Source organism: Chiloscyllium plagiosum, unplaced genomic scaffold, assembly GCF_037043375.1.
Source record: "Chiloscyllium plagiosum isolate Xiang-an unplaced genomic scaffold, Cpla_swu_hap1 HiC_scaffold_26, whole genome shotgun sequence".
NCBI lineage: Eukaryota > Metazoa > Chordata > Chondrichthyes > Orectolobiformes > Hemiscylliidae > Chiloscyllium > Chiloscyllium plagiosum.
In genome coordinates, this window is record NW_028270164.1 from 16606887 (window position 1) to 16623894 (window position 17008).

Here is a 17008-nt window from a genome sequence, read left to right on the forward strand (position 1 = left end):
CACGGTAGCACTCTCCCCTGAGTCAGACTGTCATGGAGTAATCCCACCCAGTGAGTTGGACATGACCTTCAACCATACACTCCATTACAGTACTGAGGGAGAGCTTCACTGTTGGAGACACCAACCCCCACACACAAATGAACAGTAAAACCATTCTGCCTTCTGAGGCAGCGATACAAGATCTCAGGGCATGAAAGTGTGGTGCTGGAAAAGCACAGCAGGTCAGGCAGCATGCAAAGTGCAGGAGAATCGATGTTTTGGGCATAAGCCCTTCATCAGGAAGAAGCTTCATCATTCCTGATGAACGGCTTATGCCCGAAACATCGATTCTCCTGCTTCTCAGATGCTGCCAGACCTGCTGTGCTTTTCCAGCATCACTCCCTCCACTCTGACCTCCAACATCTGCAGACTTTCTCCTAAGATCTCAGTGCACCAGAGTAAAGATGAGAAGGTAAATAATTCCTGATGTTCTGATTAAGGTTTCACACTCAGGTAATGCCATGCAAGGAAAAGGCGATCTGGTCATTATTGTCCCACTGTTTGAGAGAGCTGAGCTGTGCAAATTAGCTACAATAGTGACTGGAATACAAAAGGGACTTTATTGTTTGTAAAGCACTTTGGGATAAGATGGTAAAAGACACCACATGGATGCAAGCATTTTCTTGCTTCTTTCTATAAACTGCAAAGTAAGAGCTGTGTGAAGACAAGGGTGAGTGAATCGCACTGTCAGTAGCCTCCAACTGTTTCCTTGCCCTAAATAGAAACATCTTACATTAGAAATTACTAGTAACAACCCACATCCCACCAGGCGATGGTGTGTCTGATGCCTTTTGAACCCATTTTGCTAATTAAACCCCTACAACTTCTATATTTAAAACGCAGATTTTATTTTTATGCCACTCTAAAATTGGACCAGCACACTAACTCATCCTAGCCCTAATGCTATAACATTACTGCATCTTTGCCCAGTCCAAATAGCCTGTTAGATACAAAATAATAACGTGGCCTTCGAGGAGTTAAAAGCCCCTCGAGCAACAGCCTCTCCTCTTTCAATGTGTGTTCATTCCACCCAACTGATACGCTCCGCTGGTATTGGCCGATCCTGCAGAAGAGGCAGCACAAGCTGGGATGCATATCTCTCCTTCCTGTGCAGACAGCCTGCGATCAATTGGCTTTAACCTCAAACTCTATGCCTGCATGAACTGTTCACCCACCAGTACGAGTCTGCAATGAAAATGCAGCCCAGCTGAAATAAAAGGGCTGCACACTGCACAGTAAAGGAAGAAAAAGAAGCTCCATAAACTGGACAACTTGACACGCGCACACACACTCATCGAAAAAAAGGGGAAAGCTTGCTGGGGAAACTAAACATTAACAAAGAAAGTGACAACAGCAAAGAAATTAAGAAACATTTAACCTGTCAAAGAACTTGAAACAATTCTGCATTTGAGGGTAAGTCTGTCATTTCCATTTTTCTCAGAAATTGTTGTTCAAAATGTTGTTCCATTCGCATTCTCACGACTTTACAACTTAGTTTTAAAATAATTTTAATGGGGCTTGTAATTTCGTTTACAGCTCAGTTTAGTTAATTTGAAAAAGGTTTTTAAAATGCTAACAGGGTTCCTGGGTTTGTCTGATTTGGATCTGATTCCCTCGTTTATAATCAACACAATTTCACTCCTTTGATCTGGCCCTTTAGTTAAATGGTTCCAGTTGGAGATATTTCTGTAACTGTTTCATGGTAACAATTACCAGAAACAGATTGTGAGCTTGGATCTGCTGTCAGCTTTTGATTAAGTGGAAGTGTGATGCATTCAGAAAAAAAAACTAACAAAAGAAAAAGTTGCTTCTAAACAGATTACATACAGATTCTAAACAGATATTGCTACCAAACTGATACAAACGCTTGGGTTAAGGTGCCTATGCTAACTTCTGAAGATACAGGAAGGTCTTAATCTAAGGTTTGGCACCAAGGCAATTGAGTCATTGAGTCCAAGGACTATTCAACAGGGACAAAGCAAGCAATTGGATACTGTGTTATTCCCCCCACCCCCGTCCTCATTTTGGTGTGAATCTCCTTGCCTTCGCACAAAATAAGGCTGAGAAATGAACAAATAAATTGCTTGCACCTCACTTTCAACCAATATATGCCACAACCCAAAGAGGGTTAAATTGAAATGTGAAAGGAAATTGAATTGTACTAATAAAAAGAGGAGCATGTGTGTATGTGAGGAGTAAAAAAAAGTTAATAACTTTTAATGTATGATGATAAGCCCAGGATATTGCTGGTAGATTAACTGCAGAATAGTTCATATTTCTGTACTCATCTATTGGTGGGGAGATTTTGTACAATGTAATGACAATATTCAAGATGCTATGTGTTTTATTAATATAAAAGGCTGTTAATTCGTCATGGCGCTAATGGGTGATTATCCTGCAATACAGCCACAAAGGCTATGCTGTAGATATATTGAGCTATTACTGGAACAATTGAACCTATGAAAATTTCAGTGCAATCATGTAATGTAACATATGACAGAACTGAAATACTTTTCTTAATATCTGGGATGAGCTGAAAACTATATTTTTGACATGGATTTCAAAGAGTTTAAATAATCCGCAAAAGCACTTGTTCATTTTCTTAAATATTTAACATCTGGAATGATGTTCAGTGTTTTTCCAGTATTGCATTAAACCTTTTATTATCACATTGCTACATGAGTATATGTTATATTTCTCGCATTTTGCTTTATGAATTGTTTTAAAATTTTTATATGAGGAATGGGCGAAAGTGGATGGACCTTGGAAATGGTTTGATGGGATAGTGAAGAGGGAATATTACAGTTCAAACTAAGTTCATTTAAGTAAAAGCAGTAAGTGCTAGACAAAGAGGTCTGGCAGCATCCATGGAGAGAGAAACGCTGTGAATCTTTTAAGTCGAATATGAATCTTCCACAGAACTTCATTTAAGTGCTGTACTTAATCTGTAAACACTTAAGTGGCCAGAACCATAAGATTCTCGGCCTGTGGTTAACATGCATTAGCACTGAACTGGGGGCGTTTGATGCTCTCACTGGATTGCAAAGTGTACACCAAGATTTCTCAACACCACTAGAGCTCACACTCATCATAACAACAGCACAATTCCAATTTTAAATTATCTTTGGAAAATAAAACTTCACAGGTAAAGAAATTTGTTTTAATTTTGATTGTTCTTACACATTTGGTTTACATATTCGACTTCACAACCTTGTGGTTACTCACAGCAGGTACCAACAGTATAAAGCAGGTGTAAGCTTCTCGGCTGATAGAAGGAAGGGCATTTATTTCTTGCAGTGGGCTGTTGTCTCTCCAAACTCTGGCTAACAAAGATTATTGCAAACACTCTTCGCTGTTTGTGCTTTCTGTGCGACATCCTCAGAGCTTCAGAAATTTTCAATTGGGGTTTCTTTTCTTTCTCATTCTATCAGTTTTCTCTGCTCCTCCCCCGCTGGCTCCTGCTGGAGAACAGCCTCCCACCTTAGCCCCAGTTCATCCTACAGAGGTGTTGACAAGACTTGGCAGTCCAAGTTGAGTGCTCCTGACAAAAGTACTCAACACACTGCAGTGAGAGGGAGGGGGGCATCCACTGAATAATGATTGGAAACTGCAATCACAATGCATTTCCCTTCCATAACACAAAACGAGCTGAGGCTAATTCAAGCCCCCCCCCCCCGAGATCAGCCAACACAACACATACGTGAAGCTGGAACTTTCAGACACATTGCTGTAACCAGCTGAACCATCAGGAAAACCCTTTCACAAGCAATTCATTTTCTTTCTAAGCCGCACACAACTTAACATTCTGTTTTTGTACTTCTCCTCATTCAAATATAGGTTCAGTGAATGTTCAAGCTTAGAGCTACGTTTTAAGACAGTTTGTGATGGAGATTCTGTATTCCCACCATGATAAAACATCATGAGCCAGTGCGCAATCTCCCCTTTATGTGCCATAAGTGCCTAGCAATGCAGAACATCCTGCATATGGTTAATGTTCGCCCTAAGATGTGTGTGCATGGGTGCATAGCATCTTCCAGTGTGCCATACCATGCAATAAACAGGCTGAACACAACAGAGAAAAGTTAGGGGGTGCATTGATCGCCATGTCTGTGCATTATTACAGAGGTAATCGGGACGAAAATGGTCTTGAGATGTAGTGCAAATCAGACAATAGTGATCATAACTTGTTTTACATACTGTCTGAGCTCCACTTCCATCAGATATGAGGTTGCTCACTCAGCTGCTTTCTGTGTCTGATGGAGGGGGAATCTCCCCAAACATATCATGGTGCAAATGAAACATAACTTTTGAGGAAGAGGAAAGGCCATTCTCTAGGGCCCTAATTTGCCCAGTCCCACAGTGGTTTGATCGCCTCTCATTTCTTTCACTCCATTACTTTGCAATGGCATCACTTGTGGCAAAGTGTTCAGGAAAATCTTGGGTTCAGCCCCTCGTCTTGCTTTTTGTATGTTCTTGGGATGTGTGTGTGGCCAACAAGGCCAAATGGTAATGAGTCACCTTCTTGAAACATTGCAAATCTCTGTGGGGAGGCAATGATCTCATGGTATTATCATTAGACATATTAATCCAGAGACTCCAGTGATATGTGGGTTCAATTCCTGGCATACCAGATGATGGTTATTGAACACAATAAAGATCTGGAATCAAATCATGAACAATTGTCAGGAAAAACCTACCTAGTTCACCAATTGGCACCTTACCTTGTCTGGACTACATGTAACTCCCCACCCCACAGCAACACTTTGGCTGCTAATAATTAGGGATGGGCAATAAATGCTTGCCTAGCTAGTGATGCCCAAATCCAATGAATACACAAAAACTCTTTGAGGTGTTAGTACACACATGATGCTGTTGGAGAGGGAATCCCAGTGACAATGATCTAGCTCCAAATGAAGAGAAAATTTCAACTGGCAGTGTTCCCATGATTCTGTGGCCTTTATTTTTCTGGCTGGTAGGCTTTGCAAAGAGCCTTGATGAGTCCTTGTTTGGTATCCTGTATTTGCAGCACAAACTGCGTTCATTGTGCAGCAATGATGGAAGAACTGAATGTTTAAGGTGGTGGGATGGGTTACCAAGTAAATAGGCTGCTTCAGATCAGATGCATCAAGTTTCTTGAGCGTTGTTGAAGCTGCACTCATCCAGGGCAGACAAGAGGATTCTGTCACACTCATAACTTGTGCTTTGACAGGCATTGGAGAGTCAAGATGTGACTTAATTGCCATAGAATACCCAGCCTCTGACCCTGCTGTTGCAGTCACAGTATTAAAGATGGCTGGTCCAGTTCAAGTTTTGGTCAATGGTTACACTCAGGGTGTCGATAGTGGAAGATTCAGTAATGTTAATACCACTTAATGTCAAGGGATGATGATTCGATTCTACATTGCTGTAGACTTTAATCACCTGGATCATCTGTGGTACAAATGTTATTTATCAGCCTTAGCCTGTGATGAGTAAGCCAGTCTCAGCAGGGGATAGAGGTGGAGAACTCAGGGTCAGGGGAAAGAGAGGTGGAATGGATAGTAGAAATGCTGTCAATCTTCCTGGATGATGAGGAAGTGAAATAAGTGACTCTGCAGCCACCCAGCAGAAGCATGAGCATATGTGGACAATGGATGAGGACACTTCCAGATTCAGCTTTTGTTCCAACATTGGAAAGACTGCTCTATTGTCCCAATTCCTACACTGAGAACAGTATTTGTGCAGGGAAGGGAAGAGGGTGCAAAGAACAAAGGAATTTGCATTTGGAGCAACCTGAAGCACTGTCTGTGCAGGGCTGCAGAGCTATTGCTGTGGTGGAGGAAACCGTGTAATCCATTTGTACACACACTTGCAGAAACAGCAATATGTTCATCTGTATTTGGGCTGAATGCTGCTCGGTCAAGGAATAAATCCCCTTGCTCTGCAATTTGGGATTTTCCACCTGAGAAGCCAAACACGACTTCAGTTTAACATGAGGTTTATAAAATCATGAGGGGTAGAGATAGGGTTAATAGTAGTTGAATTGGGGGATTTCAAGACCAGGGCTCATATTTTTAAGGTGAGAGGAGAGAGATTTAAAAGCAACATGAGGGGCATACTTGTTGAACAGAGGGTGATTCAGATGTGGAATGAACTTCCTGAGGAAGTGGTGGATGTGGGCACAGTTACAACATTTAAAAGACAATTAGATAAGTACATGAATAAGAAAGGTTTAGAGGGATATGGACCAGGAACAGTTAGGTGGCACTCGTCTAGTTTGGGATTATGTTTGGCATGAACTGTTTGGACTAAAGGGTGTGTTTCCATACCTTATGACTCTGTGACTCTATGTGAAAGTTGGCACCTCAGACATTGCTGCATTCTCTCAGCATTGCACCAGACTATCAGAATGATTGTGATTTATCTTGAGTGGAAGATGAACACACAGTTTTCCATGTGAAAGGCAAGTATGCTACCTCCTGAACCATGGCTGATACGGCACTGGCGTTGCAGTAATGTGGTATTTGAGCCTTTTCTAAGAACCAGGGTTTTATCAGTACTATTGCCCCTATCCTCCTCACCATCTCAGTAATTGATCTTTAATATTATACAATCCAGCCTCCAGAAACTTGCCTACGTTCAGTTGAAAATATTTTGATTCATGGGAGGGGCCAGGGAACGGAAATGTCTCCCTGAGCAGCAGTATCCTGTTTTATATTGCCCGCATGTGTCGGCTAGGCCAGCATGGAATCAACATGCCAGAATGGAAATTTATTCCGCTACAGGTCTGTCATTGCCTGACACACATGAACTATCGCCTTTGTGAATGTTTCACAGTTTGTAATTGTTGGCTAGGAGTTCCGAAGGAGATTTAGAAAGTAATGGATAAAATTAGTCACACATTTCCAAAATGAAAGCCAAAGGTAATATTATGCTTCCTGTCACCTCTCTGGCTGCTTTCATGTGGTCTGTATTTTTATTACTCTGTGTCGGGCTGAATCCAAGCCAAGACCCATCTGGGGTTCTTTTTATTGCTGGAATATACTTTAAGTAGCAATGCAGGGCATCAAAAATCAAATGAGCTTCATCATGACCTGTTCCTATTTGATTCATTTTAAAATCGACATGAAAGAATCTTGGATACAGAAGAACTCAAACTCTGTGAGAGGACTATTAATATTTCAAAGATTGGGACAGATTTGCATTCTGATTGCTGTGATTCTACTAATCCAAGTCCCAGACCCTATTGAAACACCTTAGGCCATCTTAAACCCTGATCATAATAACACTGTCTCCCCACTCTCCCCTTAGGCAGTATAGGTTCTTTAATAAGATGCCTTTTAAAGTCTATTTAAGGCTGTATTCCCAAATCATTAGTACATGAGTCTGTCCATATGTTAAAGTGTGCTATGGATATCACTGTTAGTAGTAGTGCCTGTATTCAGGGTAAGTTCCAGCCTTGAATTGTATAAAAAGCTGTATTTGTTTAGCTGAATGACAATGTTTCTGCCTTAAAGTGTAGATGCATTCTGCATTTTCACTGTGTTCGAGTCAAAATTTTACACGCTATGTGAGTACTTTCTATTCTAAAACCTTCTCGAGATCTCAAATCTGTGCAGCTCTTTGCTTCCTCTGTAACGCATCAGCTCTTGAAATCCAATCTTGATATCATTTAATTGCTAGTCCCTCTTTTTGAAAGTAAAACTTGTCCTGGAAATTTCAATAATACTGACACTTGACATGTCAAAGTGAATCATTGCACATAAAGTGAACATTGGGGTACAAAATGTTAAGGTGTGATTAGATCAGCAATTGACTCAAAATCAAAATTGCCCCTAACGAATGACCTTTAGAGTTCTGTGATTGTACTTATGAAGGCAAAGGAAGCAACCACTCTGTGGGGATCAGACAGTGTGATAAATAAGCAGGCCATCTGTTTTTAACGAGAGTGAGACATTGGCATAGACGATTAGAAAATTAACTCTTTGCTTTTATTCCAGTGGTGATACAATATCCTTTCAAGTCAGTTTAAAATCTCAACTAAAAGGCAGCATCTCAAGCAACATGACATACTTTCAGTAGCGAAGTGTGAACCAAAAATTATTGTGCATTTAAAATCAGCTACAGGTTACAAGCATTCCAGCTGTTAGCTAGGAAGAGGGCAGACCCCATTCAAGCCCAGCTGACACAACTGCTTTGTGCTGGCACGGAGAAAGTGAGGACGGCTGACGCTGGAGATTAGAGTCGAGGGTGTGGTGCTGGAAAAGCGGAGCAGGAGAATCAACGTTTCAGGCATAAGCCCTTCATCAGTAATTCATAGTGCTGGCACGGATCGGGTTGGAAGGGTTGTTATTCTGAACTTTTTATTTCTTTATTTTTCTGATTTACTCCTACGATCTGTAACACTGAACATTTTATTTCCTTATTTTTCTAATTTTATTTCCCTAAGAACTTGTGCTGAAGAATCTGTGCCTTGGTACCTAAGATGGTGCCGTCAGTGGTGCCTTGTAAATTTTTCACTGTAGTACATGTGACAATAAAGTTAATTCAATTCAATTCAAAACTCTTGGAAATGAGAAATAACTTACAAACTGGAGAACAACCAAGTGGATGAAAACTCAGAGCAGGCTCCAAACGTTTCTACACATCAACCACTCAGGTACAGTACTTGCTGCTTGATCAGAACAAACTAAAGTTCAATTACACTCACATGGAAAAAGTGTTTCACATTCAGTTTCAAGCTAGGTAGTGGAACCTTGATTCTAGAACTTGGGTCCACAAAATACTGTGAATGGCCATGCTTTATATGTGACAGGACGCAACTGCCTCATGGATGGAGTACAGTGGCTTGGCTGTCTCACCTCAGAAGGCTTGCACAGGGAAGAATGCTGAGAGCAACGCAAGATCGCCTGGTAGACATACCATTACCAAGGCTGGTGGCGGGCAAGTTTAGCCTCCTCCAGAAAAGTGACACTTTTTAAAAATGGGAAAAAAACTTAGAGAAGGAGTGCAAACATGCAACCATGTGCAAGGTGTCTTTTCCCTCAGTTAATTGCAGGGGTGAGATCCAGTACATTTGAAAAGGGGTCATTCAACCATAAAAGTTTGGGAACAACTATAATAGAGCCTGAAGGTTTCCTCTCTAATTGTGTCTGTACAGGCAACATGGAAATGTATTGGGTGGGAGTGGGTGTTGAGTCAGCGAGAGCCTTCTGCTGTTTTCTTTCAATGGAGTATGGGAATAAAACTGTGATCATACACATCCTGGTCTGACTGCATACCTCAAAATGGAGCTCCAGTACACCCAGTACGTCCAATTTTACTGTTTTCTTCACTGTTTTTCCCTCTGTTTACATTGATTCGCTTACATGCACAAATCTCATTATTCAAAATCTAGTTTGCCTATATACAAACGTCCAATTTACCAACACTTATACTTAGGAACACAAGCTCATACAGGGATGTAAGTTTAAAGACTTGACACATGAACATTTCCTGTCTTTACAAAAAGCACCTTTATATTATCTTGCATTATGTTCTCACTTGTGTATAAATTGACCAGCAAACCAATTGCAGCCTGGGGACTGCCTGTAGCAGTTTTATCTTAAGTGCTAATTTTTGGTACCTCTTAGCAGTGCCAAATGGTGAAATGCAAACCAGTTTGACTAAAACCCAACATGTTGTCACAAAACAGGCATTAAATATATTCATAGAATCCTTACAGTGTGGAAACAGGCCATTTGGCCCAACAAGTCCACACCAACCCTCCACAGAGTAACCTACCCAGACCCATTCCCCTAACTAATGCACCTACACATCCCTGGACACTTTAGCATGGCCAATTCACCTAACCTGTGGAAGGAAACCAGAGCACCCAGCAGGGACCCACACAGACACAAGGAGAATATGCAAACTCCACACAGTCACCCAACGCTAGAATTGAACTCAGATCCCTAGTTCTGTGAAGCAGCAGTGCTAACCACTGAGTCACCAGGTCACCCTATTGTTATGAACTTTCCTTGAACAAGGTTTTGCAAGTTATTACAGTTCCAGACAGATATTCCAATTCATTAACTTCTTGGGTGCAGGAAGATGAATTGTGTCCTCTTCTTTATACCCCCTTGTCCTTGGTTGGTCACAACAGGGTTAAGTTGAAAAGGGTCCCTTACCTTGTGTTCATCCTTCTCCTGGACCAAATGAATTATGTTTTAACAAGAGTGAATTTCACCAGACTCTCTTGAGTTAAAAACGAGAGGGATTATGAGTTGTTAAACATGAAAAGAATTACTGACACAACATACATACACTCAGATTAGGAATAACAAGTGAGTCCAAAAAAGGATAAAAGTTAACAGATATCTAGATCACTCACTCAGTCATCCACAAGCAGTAGACAGTGGAATGTTGACAGCAGCGCAGTAGATTTTGGGAAACTTGGTTTTTTAAATTCATTCACAGGATGAGGGCATTGCTGGCTAGGCTAGAATTTATTGCCCATCCCTGATTGCCAGGTTAATTGAAATCCTTTTGTCCTGTTTCACAGTGCTTTTGCAGGCAGCCAAGGCAAATTGACCTCTTTTTGGTGTTGTCCAGATTTCTACATGCGACCGTGGGCTTCGTTTTCTCAATCAGCTTCCAAGACATTGAAAAGAGTAGAAAACAAATTGCTGAATTATTTTTGCATTTGTGGCATTGCACCCAAGATTGAAATGAATGGGAAATAGATTGGGCTATGGGGTGGGGGGATAGAATTGAAATCAGTGAGCCGGAAAATTGAAATTGACATTCATCAGCATGTCAGTCTCATGATTTTGTTTTGAGTCACCATGCAAGCAAATGAACTGGCTCAATGCATTAATCAGCAGGATATCCGGGTCACTGGCCCTTGAGAAGTAAGTCGTTGCTGCTGGAGCATGGAGTACCACTGACTGGGGGTGGCTGCACGTTAGAAAGTAAATGTAACTCAATGGTAATTTATGAGAAAACTGTTATCTGTTTTCAGTCTCTTGCCGTTGATGTTACAAATGACTCAATCTGAGAGCTAACCCCTTTCCGAAACTTGACCATTCTGGCCAGAGAAGACAATCATTAAAAACCAGTTAAAAATCACACAACACCAGGTTATAATCCAACAGGTTTAATTGGAAGCACACGAGCTTTCGGAGCGACGCTCCTTCATCAGGTGATTGGAGCCTCACTCCGAAAGCTAGTGTGCTTCCAATTAAACCTGTTGGACTATAACCTGGTGTTATGTGATTTTTAACTTTGTACACCCCAGTCCAACACCGGCATCTCCAAATCATTAAAAACCAGGTCTCTGTGTTTGAAACCTTGCTCTATACTGTAGTGTGGTACACTGTTGTTGAATCGAAATCCTGGAACTCCCTTCCTCATTGCTCTGTGATTGCAGCTATGGCTGTTCAAGGCAGATCACCTCCACTTGCTCAAGGGAAATTACGAGCAGGCCATGAATACTGGCTTTGCCGCAGGTACGACCAGAGTCAAATTAAACAAACTTAACATAGAGATTGCAATCAAGCAGCACTCCATAGCAGGTTTGGACCAATCAAATTAAACATATCTACTTTTTAATTGTGTCACAATCCTGGGAATTTTAATTTCCTTCGATTCTACCAGATAACCCCTTTTCCCCTCCACAGGTAATCACAGGAGTGGTGGCCACTGTAAACTGCTCCATCAGACATTAGTTTTCCGTCACTCATGCCCATCCAAAAGATACCCAGTGCAGCAGTGTAGTGGGCATTCAGAATGGCATGCAAGTGGTGTCCAAATTCTTCAGCAGTCTACAAATGACTTTTCTGTAAGGTGTAGGATCTGAAGTAGGCCATTCAGCCCATCGAGTCTGCTCCACCATTCAATGAGATCCTGGCTAATCTGACAATCCTCACTTCCACTTTCCTGCCTTTCTTCCATAATACTTGATTCCCTTACTGATTAAAAATCTGTCTTTCTCAGCCTGAAAAGACTGAACAACACAGCGGCTAAAGCTCTCCGAAGTAAAGAATTCCACAGATTCACGAGCCTACGTGAGAAGAAATTCCTCTTCACCTCTGCCTTAAATAAGAACCAGGAGCAGGAATAGGCCATACAGCCTCTCGAGCTTGTTCTCCCGTACAGGACAATCAAGGCTGAGGGTCGGCCCCTTATTCTGAGATTATGTCCTCTGCCCAAGCCTCTTCCACAAGGGAAAACAACTTTGCCACATCCACCCTTCAATGAGGTTGCTTCTCGTTTGATACCTCATATGGAATCCACCACACCCCCAGGCGATGCATTCCAAATCCTATGTCATTGTACACATTCCCACTGGTATCTGTCGGTTTGACTTGAGTACAAGCCCAACCATATCATCATCTCCCCATAAGACTGTCCTTTCAAACCCGGGATCAACTTAATGAACCTTCTAGAAGAAAGTGAGGACTGCAGATGCTGGAGGCCAGAGTCGAGAGTGTGGTGCCTGAAAAGCACAGCCAGTTAGGCAGCATCCGAGAAGCAGGAGAATTGATGTTTTGGGCATAAGCTCGCTTGTGCCTGAAACATCAATTCTCCTGCTCCATGAATACTGCCTGACTGACTGTGCTTTTCCAGCACCAAACTCTCGATGTTAATGAACTTTCTCTTTCATTCATTAGCTCTTTCTGGCTCCAGAGGAAATCCAACTAAACCCTTGGCCCCCATTGAAGTTTGCATTTGACTATTTTTCTTTCGAAATATGATTACTACTGCATTCCATAGAGTACTAGCTGAGATTACTCAGTACCTCCTCCAAGGTACTAATCTCTGGATTAGTTCATAAATGCATGGTTCAACTGAGCCACAGCAGGGAACCAGAAAATGCAAGATGAAGTGTCTGGAGTTGCTGACTCAACTATAGTGGACAGGGTATGGTGAGTGAAGGGAGGAACATTGCAATTGGTTCTCATGTTCCTGGGCTAGGAAGGAGCAAACTAGCTTGCTTCGTAACCCCTTTTGGAAAAATTGCTTGTTTTGAGAAGTCAGGTGGGGACAAGACATAATTGGGAATGCCCTATGGTTAATTTATCTCTTGATTTCACTCACCAAACCTGCAGATTAAGAAGGACAAGGGATTTCCTATTAAGCATTGACTGTTAATTCTATGGAGTCGTCCTCTTCAAGAAATAATGAGAAAGGAGACTGACATATTTTTGGGAAATAACCTCATCTGAGAAGCTATGCCCTACTGAAAATGATCAGATTTTTGCCAGTGATCTAATTAGCTGCAAATGATTACAGTTGTAGATTATTAAATGATTAAGGTCCATTAATCATGATATTAATCTTCTTCGACTTAAAGTCTCTTGCCAATATGATTTTCCCTCATGAACAAAGTGGAAGCTGTCATGGTAAAGTCAAGAAGTAGCTGGCTACAAAGCCCCGACCAGAGCCACCCGGTAAAACCAATGGAGTGCAGGAGAATGAAAGCCACACAGAGAGATATGAAAACTCTATCCTTCAGCAAACACACAGGGCACGGTAAACCAGACATTTTTCAGCTGACTAAAGTTGATACTTGAAGCCGCCCGTCTTTTATGGGTGACCTCCCAAAGAGCAGGACAGTTTCAGGAATTGGGGCTTTAGCTCTGGCAGGAGGCCAGTACTCATGAGGAAGTAGCAGCTGTTAAAAGGCCACTGTAGCTTACAGAGCAAGAAGATCAAAAATAGTGCATGTGTGAGAGAGAGAAACAGAGAAAGGAAGAAGGGGATGAAAATGGTATAACAAGGAGAAGCATTATTAGCGGCTATCATGATTGAGGTTTAGGTGGAGATAACAGAGGTGAAGGAAGTAGCTTTGCCATCGAAGGCAGGAGGTACCAGGTTTGGGTAATGCAGGTAGAATAGAGAGAGGTGGCCTAACCTACCATCGTAAATGCCCCATGGACACCAGCAATGTGATAGAAACATTATTATATAATAAAGTGGTATGCAGAATAGATCCTGATCTAGTGTTGATAAAGTGCCCCAAACTATCTATATCAGTATGGTGAAAATGAAATGATGAATGAGACAGTTTAAACAAAAAAAAGTCCTAACCTAAAATTCTAAGCTGCCATCCCTCTCCCATCTTTCTCTAGTTCCATATCCCACTTTCTGGGTGTTGAAAAATTGAAGAGGTTGCACACTTTCACTTCAAAGCAAGGCCATAATGGGATGACTGCAGTCTCATGGGTTAAAGCAAGTTGAACTATATGTTTCTATAAGTTCTATATGTTTATTTTTCCTGCAAAGAAAAACTTATGCTCACAACCAATTGGGCAGCACGGTGGCACAGTGGTTAGCACTGCTGCCTCACAGCGCCAGAGACCCGGGTTCAATTCCCGCCTCAGGCATCTGTCTGTGTGGAGTTTACACATTCTCCCTATGTCTGCGTGGGTTTCCTCCCACAGTCCAAATATGTGCAGATTAGGTGAATTGGCCATGCTAAATTGCCTGTAGTGTTAGGTGAAGGGGTAAATGTAGGGGAATGGGTATGGGTGGGTTGCTCTTCGGAGGGTCGGTGTGGACTTGTTGGGCCGAAGGGCCTGTTTCCACAATGTAAGTAATCTAATCTAATCTAAAATCTAAACAACCAGTGAAAAGAAATTGCCATATGCAGACCATCAGACTCTTAGGTGGGCATGGAGACAATGCTAGAGAGCTCCTAGATGGTCACACAGATAGTGGGAGGGGTGGTCAGAGAATCGCAAGGAGAGCTAATGTCTTCAGGTTACTAAAGGGATGGACTATCACAGTACAATATTGTCTCCAAACATACGGATTTTGGAAGTCTTCTGTATCACAGTTAAGTCAGCCCTTTCCTAAAATAAATGTCATTTATATCCATCACAGGTGCTGGGCATGCAGTCAAAGAAGGAACATGACCTTCCACCACTCATTCCTATATCAGACTCCATGTTATTTTATCATGCTCTAACCCAGGGTTAAATACAAAGCACTGCTAAGCAAGATTAGATGATCACTCAACAATCATCTCTGCCCGTGTTCAGCAAAAGTTCTTGTTCTAGGCTGACAATCCCAGGGATACAGTATACACAGGCCCAGTTTCCAAAGGACTGCAATTCACTTTCCAATTTCATGTGTGTAGGCAGTGGGGACCGTCTCCTCTCATGAGCTCACTTCTGGTGTCAAAGATTAGTTGGAGGATTTCCCAACCAGTATCACAACACAGTGTGGGAGGTATGTTAGAGCAAGAGAACATCTGGTTGAAACAGCTGTCCAGCAGATTTCTACCTCAACCTCAAAGAAGGTTGTATTATTGCTTCAAAACTGAAACGTTCAAGCACAGGCTTTTCATGAGTTAATCCCTTCGCTCTCGCACAGGCCATTAGCCCAACTGAGCCAGTGGAGATGCCAGAGGGGTTGAAGATGTCCTTATATCAATTCAGTGTCTTCATTGCTAGGGAGGGACTTTCCTTTCTGGACTTGATAAACATTGACTGGTCCCTGGTGTATGAACCATCTCTGCTCCCCTTTGTTATGTGAGGCGATTGAACTTCTCCATCCTGCTGTATTCTAATGCCTGTCCACACTCTCTGTCTAGTTGCACACTCTTTGTGATATGTTGCCCTACTGCCTGTGCCCTTCACAACTGGCCAGTGCTCATTCCCTAACTGTACCATCCTTATTTCTCTGCTGTACACCTTCCAGATCTCTCTACCTCGAAAGGTGTCTTTACAGCTGCTTCTTCCTTGTTCATTCTCATGCAACTTAGCCAGGCTTCCCTTTCTCAGGCTAGAGGAAAAGAGGAGGATCTCGGACTTTATGGTGGATCCCATAACCTGATGTCATTCCAAAATGTCTTACAGCCCGGGTATCATCATTGTTGGAATGTAGCTCTATCAAAACTAAAGATGAACTGACACCCTAATCTACAATAAGTGAGTAAATGCACTTTTTTGTTGTACCAGACAGATATCTGAGAAAAAGAACTAATGGCATTTCTTGGAAAACTGAGTCATTGAGTTCAAAAAAGAAACCTGCAAATGTTCAAAATCTGAAGGAAATGCTGGGGGAAATACAACGGAAGAGTTTGATAGAGAAAAGTCAGTGAACATTAACCTTTTATCTGAACTCAGCCAGTTCTCTCCCACTGAAGAGATGCAGAATCTTTCCCACAGTTCTGATTCCATTTAAATTATTTTCAGACTTTACGTTCACAATCGCCTCTGAAGCTTTCAAAAGAGAAAGTGGTCCAGTGTAGCAGAAATGGACTAATGTGGCTAAAGAGAGGATAGTTTTTGATGAAGGTGGAGGTGAGGGCGCTTGTCAGAATCATCTCAATTTTAAAATTCTCATGCTTGTTTTCAAAGCTCACTGCAGCTTCACCACTCCCTGTGTCTGAAATCTTCTTCTGGTATATATTATAAAAGTCACGCTGCTGTCAGAAAAAAGGTATGTTTTCCGTTGGCCAATTTCTGCCAGCACAGTATCTGTTGCAGCTGTATTGACCGGGACTATGTGAAATGACTTGGGTGGATTCACTGCCACCAATCATTCTTCTTGGTGTTAATGATCAAATTTATCAATCTATTGCCCTGAATTCAGATCCAAAAAGAGCAAAAGAAGAAAAAGCAAATTTTAAAAAAAATACAAATCTCTGGGTCAACATCTGATCAGTTCTCCAAGCCAAAGCTTCCAGTAATTGAATGGATTAATTGTAGGCCACTTATGAATAACCTTTGCTCATGATGGTGTTCATGATGGTGCTCCAGGTTTTGATTAGGAATTTCACAATTGCATAATGAGAATGTCTTAATTTTCAATCTATGGTTCTGAGGAGTTTGGCATTTGTATGAAATGTTTGATCCTTTATAGTGTACTAATCCTCTGTAGTGAATCCATTTTTGATGTGGTAGTGGCTGTTGCTTTTGGCAGCTCTACAGGAGCTCTTGTGGCCCAGTTCTAGTGCCTCTGCCTCTGAGTCATGAGGTCTGGGTTCAAATCTTACTCC

At 41.8% G+C, this 17008-nt stretch overlaps 1 protein-coding gene across 1 annotated transcript in view; it reads left to right on the forward strand.

The window, feature by feature from the left end:
• Positions 1-1202: 1202 nt before the first annotated feature.
• The window catches only part of LOC122563107 (prickle-like protein 1), a 150907-nt gene continuing 135101 nt past the window's right edge, over positions 1203-17008 (forward strand). Inside the window, exon 1 of the mRNA XM_043716542.2 lies at positions 1203-1452. The gene's annotated coding sequence lies outside the window, so the exon portion shown is untranslated. The remainder of the gene's footprint in view (positions 1453-17008) is intronic.